Raw genomic sequence first — 10,785 nt, forward strand, 5'->3', positions numbered from 1 at the left:
TCAAATGCACAGCAGAAGATTTCTTTCGTACCTGAGAATAAACATGCTTTCAAGTGTCAACCAAAAAGGTTGGTGAGTTCATTAGTTTAACATAAATAATCATTTCATAATTTTAATAGACCACAAGATTTCATATTTCCATTTCTCATAAACATACATCCCATGCATAGAGACAAAAATATCATTCATATGGATTGAACACCTGGTAACCGACATTCACAATATGCATATAAGAATATCCCCATCATTCCGAGATCCTCCTTCGGAAATGATATAAATTTCGAAGTACTAAAGCATCCGGTACTTTGGATGGGGCTTGTTGGGCCCAATAGATCTATCTTTAGGATTCACGTCAATTAGGGTGTCTGTTCCCTAATTCTTAGATTGCCAGACTAAAAAGGACATATTCAGTTTAATAATTCAACCATAGAATGTAGTTTCGTTTACTTGTGTCTATTTCGTAAAACAGTTATAAAAGCAGCGCATGTATTCTCAGTCCCAAAAATACATATTGCAAAAGCATTTAAAAAGGGAGAAAATGAAACTCACCTAATGTATTTTGTAGTAAAAATACATATGACTATATTGAACAATGCAGGGTTGACCTCGGATTCACGAACCTATAGCATTTATATATATTAAAACATATAATTATAATCAAATAGGTTTATATATTAATATTAGTAATATACTTGTTATTTTAGTATGTTATATGTATTAATTATAGTCTTACGTAACTAATTGTTATTTGGTACAATAATATTAATAATAATAAATAAAAAGTTGTGTTATCTTATAATAATAATAATAATAGTAATAATAATAATGTTAAAAATAATAATAATGATAATAGAAATATTGCTAATAAAAATGGTAATGATAATAGAATTAATGATATTTATAATAATAATACTAGTTTTTAAATAAAGTGATAAGTTTAATAATAACGATAATGGAAATAATAATTTTTATAAATATACTTAATAATAATGATAATAGTAATAATATAAATAGGGTAATGATAATAATAATTATATTTTTAATTTTTAGTCAATATAATAACAACAATAATAATTATAATACTAATAACAATGATAATAATATTAATAATAATAATAATAATAATAATAATAATAATAATAATAATAATAATAATAATAATAATAATAATACTAATGATAGAAATAAATAAATAAATAACTACCTTAGTGAAATAGGCTTTCTAAAAAAAATGTCCCAATTCAGACTCGAACCCAAGACCTCTTGTTCACCCATCAACACCCTTAACCATCAAACCATTTTTTCTTTTCTGATGTGTATCAATGACCAGATTTATTTAACCCATTTAAACAGCCCAAGTACCAAGTCCAACTTTAAACATAATTGGCCCAACTTCGAACATAATACACGGCCCAACTATATAATAGATCACGGCCCAACAGCTTGATACTTTAAATAAAAATATTGTTGTGGCCTGGGTTCGAACTCAAGACCTCTCGCTCACCCTAAACGCACCTTAACCATCGAACCGTTATGTATTTTCTGTTATAATCTTTCGTGCATATTTATATATCATATATTATTTTTATGTCATCATCATTAATATCATGTATCATTGTGGTCACCATTATCAATCGTTAACCACCATACACATCATCATGCTTCACCACCATCGTCATCTATAATATATAAACTTGACCAACAACTATTTGTAACAATGAATTCGAAAAGAAAAGAAAAATGACTTGGTGACCACAGCATCCTCAACATCATTCATTTCATCTCATTGTGTTCATCATCGATTTGTCATCACAGACCCTTCATCACGATTGAAATCATAATTTCACATCATCATCCTATTTATCATTTTCTCGATCAATCATAGTATTAATTGTTCCTCATCTAATTCCTTTATAATTCAAACCCAAAGAACTACTAGATAGCGATATGTAGTAGTAGGTGGTGGGGTTATTGGATTATAGTATGTTGGCCACACTCAAAAGAGAAAAACGAATCACTCCATAATTCCACAAAAATCTCGGTCAAAACAAAAAGGTGTGGTCCAAATACACCATTATTTCGGTTTCCATTTCTAAAAAAAAAATATGAGGTCTTGTTGTTTAAAGGTGGTCGGCCAAACCACTAATTAGCTTCCTTCCAACGATACTATATATGGCATGCTGTATGGTCGAATCAAGAAAAAATAATAAAGAGGTGATGTTTGCTTTTAATAATAGTGGGAGGTACCGGTGGTGATTGTGAAAGGTGGTGGTGTATGGTGAAAGAGGTGAGGTGGTGGTTGGTATATTGAAGAGAGAAAAAGAGAAAAAAAAATATAAGACATGTAATAGAAGAAGCATAACCTTCATCGTCAACAATGGTATCATCATTGTTCTTTATCCCTATGTCTCATTATCTTTGCGTTTTAAACAGAAACACTAATCATCAAAATTAAATGGGTGTTGTGGAATGAGTAAGTTAAGGCGGTTCATGATCAAAGGTGGCGACGGTTGAGAGTAGTCGGGAGTGGTGGTTTTGTTCACTACAGCAAATAGAAACTGCATGTAGTAATTAGCGAGTGATGATGATGATTGTTTGTGGGTTTGTTCATGAAGAAGATAAGGTTTTGATCTTGGTGATTGAATAATAGAAGTAGGATACAAGTTGTTAATTGAATTGAGATTTTGATGCTCTAATGGGTTCACCATTTAGTTCGACAAAGAATCTGATGTAGTACAAGGAAATAAAAAAAAATAATACAACAGATTGGGACGTGAAACAGATAAAGGAGTTTCAATTTGTTTTGAGATAGTGATACCTAACAGATTTTGGACTCTTTGAATCATGATTTGTACTTGTTTTGCAATCAAAAACAGTGTGACGGCAATGGGAAATTGATTCAGTACTTCCTAATTCTCATATGCGTATTTTTATATAAATAATATTATTAATTGATAATTATAATTATATTAATAATGATTAAAATAAATAATTAAATAATATTAATAATAACACTATGAATAATAAATTTAATGATATAAATAATAATAATAATGTTTAATGATGATACTAGTAATGATAATAATAATAATGTGATGATATTAATAATAACAATGATAATAATTTCAATAAGTTTAATAATAAAAATGAAAATAATAATATTATTAATGATACTAATAATACTAAGAATAACATATTAATTTATCAATTTCTATATTTTTATATTATTTTCCCTATTTAATTCTAATGATTATAATTTATAATTTCCAATCATTGTATGTATTTACATTTATATATATACATATTTATTTACAAGCAATTGTTCGTGAATCTTCGGGAATAGCTAAGGGTTATTGATTTCATGAATATAGTTTCCAAAACTTTTGAGACTCAATATTACAGATTTTTCTTATCGTGTCGGAAACATATAGAGATTAAAGTTTAAATTTGGTCGGAAATTTCCGGGTCATCACATAATGTGTAAGACATTGAGTTGGACTACTTTCCTTCTGGTAATGCCTTTCCCTGTGGTCACCTTGCCCTTCTACTTATTAGCTTGGCTATTTTGAAGGATTCGCTTCGGTGGGTGATTGAACTAAAAAAGAATTTTTGAAAGTGGCACTCCTTCCTTGCTTCTTACCCCGTAGTGGGATATTTTTTGACAATCAGTCATGGATTCTCTGGCTTGGGTAGGAACCTAGTCCCTTCTTGTGACAACAGAAGAGAAGGAATTGCCTTTTTTCTCTCTTTTTCACCTTTGGCCTGGTCAAAGCAAAAAAGCCACTACCAACTATGATTTCCACGAAATGCTAGTCGAAGATCCACTATTTACTTATTTCTAATAAGATAGGACCATCGGAAAGAAAGTCAAGTAGAATCCCGTGCTTTCGGGGGATTCCGCATTCAAATGCTACCCACGTGAATGCTAGTCGAATCCATATGCCCAAACCACATAAGATAAGCTAAGCAGCTAGATCGATTCCAAATGTGTGATTAGTAGCTGATGCAGAAAAAAGAAGAACAGCTTCTTCTTCTATCCATTCTGCCTCAGATCCAATCTGACTGCACTGACGAAAGAACAATGTCCGCCCTGATCACCCATGTGACAAATGGTGACTCCTTCATCGCATCCTTTGCTGAGGTAGAGTGCCTGAAAGAGAAAGAAGAGCTTACTAAGCCAAAAAGCGGAATATAGAGCCAAACATGCGGTTTTTTCTCGTCAAGCAGCAAGAAAATCCTGGGAAAAAGGTAGGGTAGAATCGCCAAGTCGTCTAGCACCATTCCCTGCCTCAACTCCACAATCACAATCATTTGTGAATAAAAAAAGGTGGTTTGCTGCTGTCCCCGGCATTGGAAAGACCTGACAAAGAATCCAACTATTGGGAAATCTGCTATATGGAGGTTTTTTTTTATGATTGTTGACGTACTGACTCATGCTCAGGATCCGCTTATGGTGGTTCGGCTTGCTTCTCTGTTGGCATTTCCTAGACACAAGACCGACTAATATTATAATACTGCATGCAGAATGGATAGCACAGGTCGGAGGGGAAGAAGATGGGAAGAGTACGATGGGAGGGGCCTAGGAAGATGTTCAACAACCATCTCTTTTCCGTCCAGAATGTAGTGTAGAAAAGAAAAGAATCTTTCCTGCTTCAGAGCTATTCAGAGCTAATAGGATAGGTATTCTATTTGAAAGAAGGGGGCTACCCTAAGGTGGGATAGTGTGTCAGTAAACACGCAGTGGTCTAGGGCAAAGACCTCTAGACAGGACAGATTCCATTCTGGGTTCCACCTGCTTCCAATCGAGTTCTATAGATTCCGATAGAGTCACCGCTCGCTTTTGCTCTTGACAAGATGCCCTAGTCCTTTTGATAAGCGTAAGCATTTCGTAAGCAGAAAAAACTAGATATTAAACTCCCGGTATCAGTTACAATGCTCACTATTACGGATCCCCTGATGACAGCTCCCGCTGAAGCAATTGTTGCTGCGGAGGTAGCTAAATTACCTATCCGCTATAGACGGAAAAGGCATGTTGTGGCGGACAAACCTTAGTTGAAAAAAAATTCTTGGTGGACCAGAAAGACATTTTTGACCTTGATATAACCCTTTTTATACCAGAGTAAATGAAGACTCCTAGAATGGCACGCACGAAGAAGCCTACTCAGAGTAGGAATCCCGCACATTATAAAAAAACGAAAATAGACCTGCAACTACCTTAGACTTTCTTTAAGGAAGATTGAAAATAAGTGTTGATCCTATAATTGTAATAGTAAGATTAGGATCCCGACTCATCTATAGATTTAAGGCACATAAGGTAAATACATAGATCTAGGTAAACTTACGTATACTATACCTATACAGATCCTTTCTCTTATGAAAAGGAAAACAACGGGATAGCTATACCGTAGTCAAAAAGACATATTTATGGATATGTACTAAGCCAGCTCTTTATACTAAGGCATATCAAAAAATGGGGTTCGATATAGGGAGTCTTTGCTGTTTACTATTTACTTTACCCAGCTTAAAGAACTGTGCCATAAATTCATAAGAACTGCTATTTGTAGAGCTTCTATAGCTTCGAGCCCTTTAGTTCGTTATCAAGCATATAGCTTAGAAGGTGATCGCTGGCCACAAACTTGCAAGAGTCAGCTATTTGTTCACACTCAAGCATTCGTTCCCCACGTTTGAGCTAGTCGAATCAGTACTTATTGTTATACCTTCGTGCCCCTCAGAGCCACTTAACTCGCTTTCAAGAATCAAAATCCTGCTTCCAATTAATAGACTGAAATGAAAACTTTTAAAGATGTTATAGAGGGTTTAAAAGTCATCGGTGCTGGAACTGCTACGATTGCTTTAGCTGGAGCTGCAATTGGAATTGGAAAGATATTCAGTTCGTTGATCCATTCAGTAGCACGGAGTCCGTAATTGGATACTAAATTGTTTGGTTATGCCATTTTAGGCTTTGCTCTCACGGAAGCCATTGCCTTGTTTGCTCTTATGATGGCCTATCTGATCTTATTCGTATTCTGAGATTCGCTACCGTCAGTAGCCTTCCTCCCAAGGAGAGCGAAGTGACGTGAGGCGAGCGTCTGAGTGAGTTGAGTGAGGAAGTGAGGGCCCTGAGGAAGTGGAAGGAGCGAAAGCTAGATCGGGTTTCACTGTTGTGTTGGTTAATGCCCAACCACCTTCAAGAAGGCAAAGAAGTCAACTTCATAACCTTTTCCATTATCAGTAGCAGCAGTGGACGAATCGAGACAATAAAAATACAAGTAGGAATCTGCTTATCTACTTGCCTTTCAACCTCAGAGCATTCAGTTCAGGTACCACAGCGGTCGACGACTTGGCTGGGGCAGATCTTCACTCATTATCATTCTCCGAACCTTTTGGTATGTATTGCCCCCTAACTATAGATCAAATCCAGCAGATGAGAAAGAAAATTCCGCACTGCTGCTGAGTCGTCGGACTTATCCACCAAGGGATTCGAGGAATTTCTGTGGATTGCGTTGGGGGAAATCTACCAAAGCTAGGCAGATAGATAGACTCCTTTCCCACTGCTAAGGGAGAGCAAGAAAGAGAAAAATTCTTGTTTTTTAACCAGCGCCCCCTTTTGGGTATGCAGGTACTAAGAGTCCTATCACTACCAACCAGCAGACATCATCTGGCTGGGTCTTGCCGGTATCAACAACGATAAAAAAACTACCAAATGGAAACACCAACTAACTATGGCTCTTGGTGGGCCCAGACAACATCTTAGGCGTAGGGGAGATCGGAGCAACAGGTAACGCCTAGATGACGTTTTTATTCCTGGGCTGCAGTAAGTAGATCGAGAGGTCATTTCGCTCCTTGTCCCCGAATATGGGTAATATGTTCTCATACAATGTTGCTCCAATCTGACCTAGCTGGCGAGCGATCCCAGTTCGCGACAGAGAACAAGACAGCAAGCGAGCGTACCTTTGTTCGCTTTTTTCCACCAAGCACGGAAGTTTAAGGATAACTGTAGGTCGGTGGCTACCTAAGGAAACTCCGATTCGATCCGCCCCCGGCTGGGAGGCATCTACCTCATCCCGATCACAAGGAGAGGTTCACTATGATGGGGGGTACTTCTTTTTTTCCCTTCCGGAAAGAATGAAATGCATAGGGGACCATTCTTTTATTGCGGCATGCTCCTCAGATTTATGGATTCACAGGGGGCCTCAGGCCCTACTTAGTTGACAGACAATGACAAAGGCTTGTGAAACTAAGTAGGGCCTTTTGAGTTGAATCTTAAGTAGTCTATCAGTGGTGCAAAGCTAATTGCCCCTTTTTAGTAGGGGGCGAAAGGTTAGACCTTAGAAAGTCAGCGAACAATGGTTCTTCTATGTAGGCCTCCTTGACTCTCCTAACGTCGAGCTAAGTGATCTCGAAACCTTTTTGTAGCGTAGTAGAATGAAGGCTATGCACCAACGCTCTCTTTTCTATTTGCCTAAGCGTCTTCGCTAACTCGCTCGCCTACTATACCCTACTATACCACTTTTAGGGTAGACTACGCTAACTCAGCCGCTTACTTCTACTAATGTTGGGCTAAATAGCGCCTTTTATTTTTAAAATAACCAATTCTCATTATTGCGAACCTATAGGTCCCTAGTAGCGTTGACAAAGAAGAACATCCGGTTAAAAGACAACTTTTTATTTACATCTTAATTATATATATATATTTTTATATATAATAATTAAGAATATATCAAATTTTATGCCAGCTTGACAAGCTACCCTTCCTTGCTTCTCTCATGGTACAATTCAATTTCTCCTTTTAAAAGGTGTCTCCTCTAGTGGGAAGGAATTCACAACCATGAACGTCAGCTGGAACTTTCAGTTCAGTTCACACGGCTGGGGCTTTACCGGCCAAAATACTTCCTCCTCTACTTAAGAAGATTCTGTTGTCATGGCTTTTGCCACAAAAGTGGATGCTATCGGTTCCCCAACCATAAACCAATTTTCTCATTACAAATTGACTTCTTCAATTTTAGGACACTGATTCAACACGCTTAAAGGTTTCCGCGCTTTAGTGTTATTGAGAACTCCAGGCCGGAGTTCGTGGCTGAAGGGATGACTGGTCATTTCCACTGGACCGACCGTCTTAACACCATTTTCTTCATTTTCTTCTCCCTTGCTCATAGATGAGATGGGGTTTCAAGCTAGAGTCAATTTTCTTTGTCGGAGCCCCGTCCTGGACCTCCTTTTTGCATTACGCGGTTGAGCACTCGTCCTAGAATCGGGTTCCCGTCTTTGGTGGCACAAGAGCAGAAAAATCACCATACGAACATCTGCGCCTTAATTAACAATGGATTTCCCATTGTGCCCGAGACGAAACCAAATCAAAGACTTACATACATATATATAAAAACATAGAAAAGTAGGATGTGCATGAAAGAAGGCTTTCGCAGAAGCAAAAAACCTCAACCCATGGTTTACCTGGGCTAAAAAAAGCGCTGCTCTTTTTATCTTTTCTTCATCGATCGAGATTGGGTTAGTGTTGCTAATGAAATGTCCAAGGGTTTCTTTCTTATCCTTCTTTGCCCGTGTCCTTCCTGCTACTACAATAGAGTAGTAGTTTGAATACCGAACCTTAGTTCGAAATAGCACAAATTCATCCTCTCCCATCCAAGTTTGGGCTTTCAAGGGTCTTACCAGGCAAAGGAAGGAGTGGAAAATCCTAATTGTGAAATGCCGTATATCTTGACAGTCATTAGGAACCTATTCTTCGGGATTCAGACCTTCTCTCTCTTTCGAGTTCATAAAGACATCTGACCATACTCCGGATTTCCATAAAAGCGCTGGACTACCTTCAAGAATTCCCAACTCTGGGATAGATAGATCCCCCCGGCAGCTTTCTCATCCAATTCTTCTACTTGAGTAAGTACTACCGGGCTTGGAAATTGGATTTCTCCCTTTTTTAAGGGTTTGCCTTTCTTAGAGTGTTCTGTTGTTCTGAGCTAAGATGGGGAATTGCTTCTATTATATTAGATCCGCCCTTTAGCTTGGCACGTTGATGGAAGAACTTCTCTCTTTTTCTACCCGGGAATCTCCTCGTCTACTCTTATTGATATAGAATAATGTCATTCCCTTTCCCGAAAGCCTAGAAGTAAGCCATAACTCTTCACGATGCAAGGAATAGCTATCCCAAGTCCAAGCACGGGATGTGACTTACCAACTGATCCTAGTGGCTACGGGTCAGGTCACGAATGGTATTCGATTGATTTGAGCTCTATCGTCCCATTCCATTCTCTAACTAAACTAGTCCACCAGCGAGGGTAGGCAACTCACTAAGTAGAGTCTCTAATGTTAGCATGATCCGCTGCGCTATTGAAAGGCTCCTAGCTGCTTATTCGGGATTCAAAAAAAGCGTAACTGCTCTTATCGTAGGGGCTATGCCACTAGATGGGAAAGAGCCTGCTAGGCTCAAAGCGATGAGACAATTTCTTATACTATCTTTACGGTGCTAGGCTCTATATAACCAGAAAAAGAGACTCATTTTATTTTGTTCAGATCAGAGCTTTCTGTTGGAGGAGATTGATTGGACTTGCTACCATACTTGACTGAGTCTTCCAGTGTACCTGGATTCTATAAAGCTTAAAAGGGAGTATACCTCGGGTCGGGGGAGAGGTAATCGATTGACAAAGGGATTGATTGATCTAAAATCAGGGAATCCGCAACTCTTCCATCCCTACTGCTTTACTTGCCTTAACTATACTGCTTTGAGCTTTTCTTCAAAAGATTATGCAGGCCCCCGACAACTGGGCGGCTAGCTTCAGGGTCTATGCAAAAGAAAAATCTCCAAAGTTAACTAATCCATAGAAAGTTTGAATAAGGACCAGAAATATAAAGGAGAAAATGGGTCGCACTGGACTGCCCTCTTTCCAAACAGAATGAGAGTGCGTGGTACCCGACTTGTTGAGAAGCCCGGTAGAACCCCCACTTCGCCAGCCCCTAATCGAGGAAGTACCCAAAAGATACCATGAAATGGGTATAATCCAGAGGGGAAAAAAATATGACAATAAAGAAAAGAAGCAGAACGAAAGAAAGGACTCCCCCATCTATGCCTTTCAAATGAAGATGACTTTAAAGGCTCAAGAAAAAGCACAGAAGGAGAAGGTGTCTTACCCTTGAAGGGTACCTAAAGTAAAACAAGAGACATGAAACTTGTGTGATAACCTGCAGGAGGTTTAAAAAAATCCCCTTTTCTACTTCTACACCGGTATATCAACTAAAGCCAATCCGGTAGTAGTAATGTTGTTACTTATGAGACCACCTATCGTCTGATGGGAGCTACGAGAACAGCAATTCTGTTAGGCTTCATTTATTAGAACCGTTGTTGTTTTGCCAGTTCGTAACTGACTTCTGGAACTCTTCCACCTCCGAAGGTGTCTCTAGCCGACTTAAGAGCCTACCTACCCCTAAGTCCTGTCTGCAGTAGCTGCTTCGCTTCTATCTTCAATAGTAGGCCAAGTAGATGACCGAAGAGCGGACTTCTTTCCAACAAACAGATGAAGTTTCGATTCGAACAGAGATATGTCAGAATTAGCTCTTGGGAAAGATAGAAGGTCAGGGCTTCAGACCCATAATGAAACCTAGCCAACCAATTTGGGAGCTTCTTATAATAGAATGAGTTCTAAAACCTTAAGAGAATGATCTGACAGAACATTCAGATTGAACGGGGGGCTCCTCGGAAGGAGTCGTGCGCGATAGAAGGATAATGTTTGATGACTATGCCCAGGGAGATTCCTAAGTTGATGAAGCATAATTTCT

At 38.1% G+C, this 10,785-nt stretch overlaps 1 pseudogene; it reads left to right on the forward strand.

Moving 5' to 3' along the window:
* Window positions 1-5,787: 5,787 nt before the first annotated feature.
* On the forward strand, window positions 5,788-7,091 carry LOC139854328 (uncharacterized; annotated as a pseudogene).
* The last annotated feature ends 3,694 nt before the right edge of the window (window positions 7,092-10,785 follow it).

The sequence above is a fragment of the Rutidosis leptorrhynchoides genome, chromosome 6, assembly GCF_046630445.1.
Source record: "Rutidosis leptorrhynchoides isolate AG116_Rl617_1_P2 chromosome 6, CSIRO_AGI_Rlap_v1, whole genome shotgun sequence".
NCBI classification, from domain to species: Eukaryota; Viridiplantae; Streptophyta; class Magnoliopsida; order Asterales; family Asteraceae; genus Rutidosis; species Rutidosis leptorrhynchoides.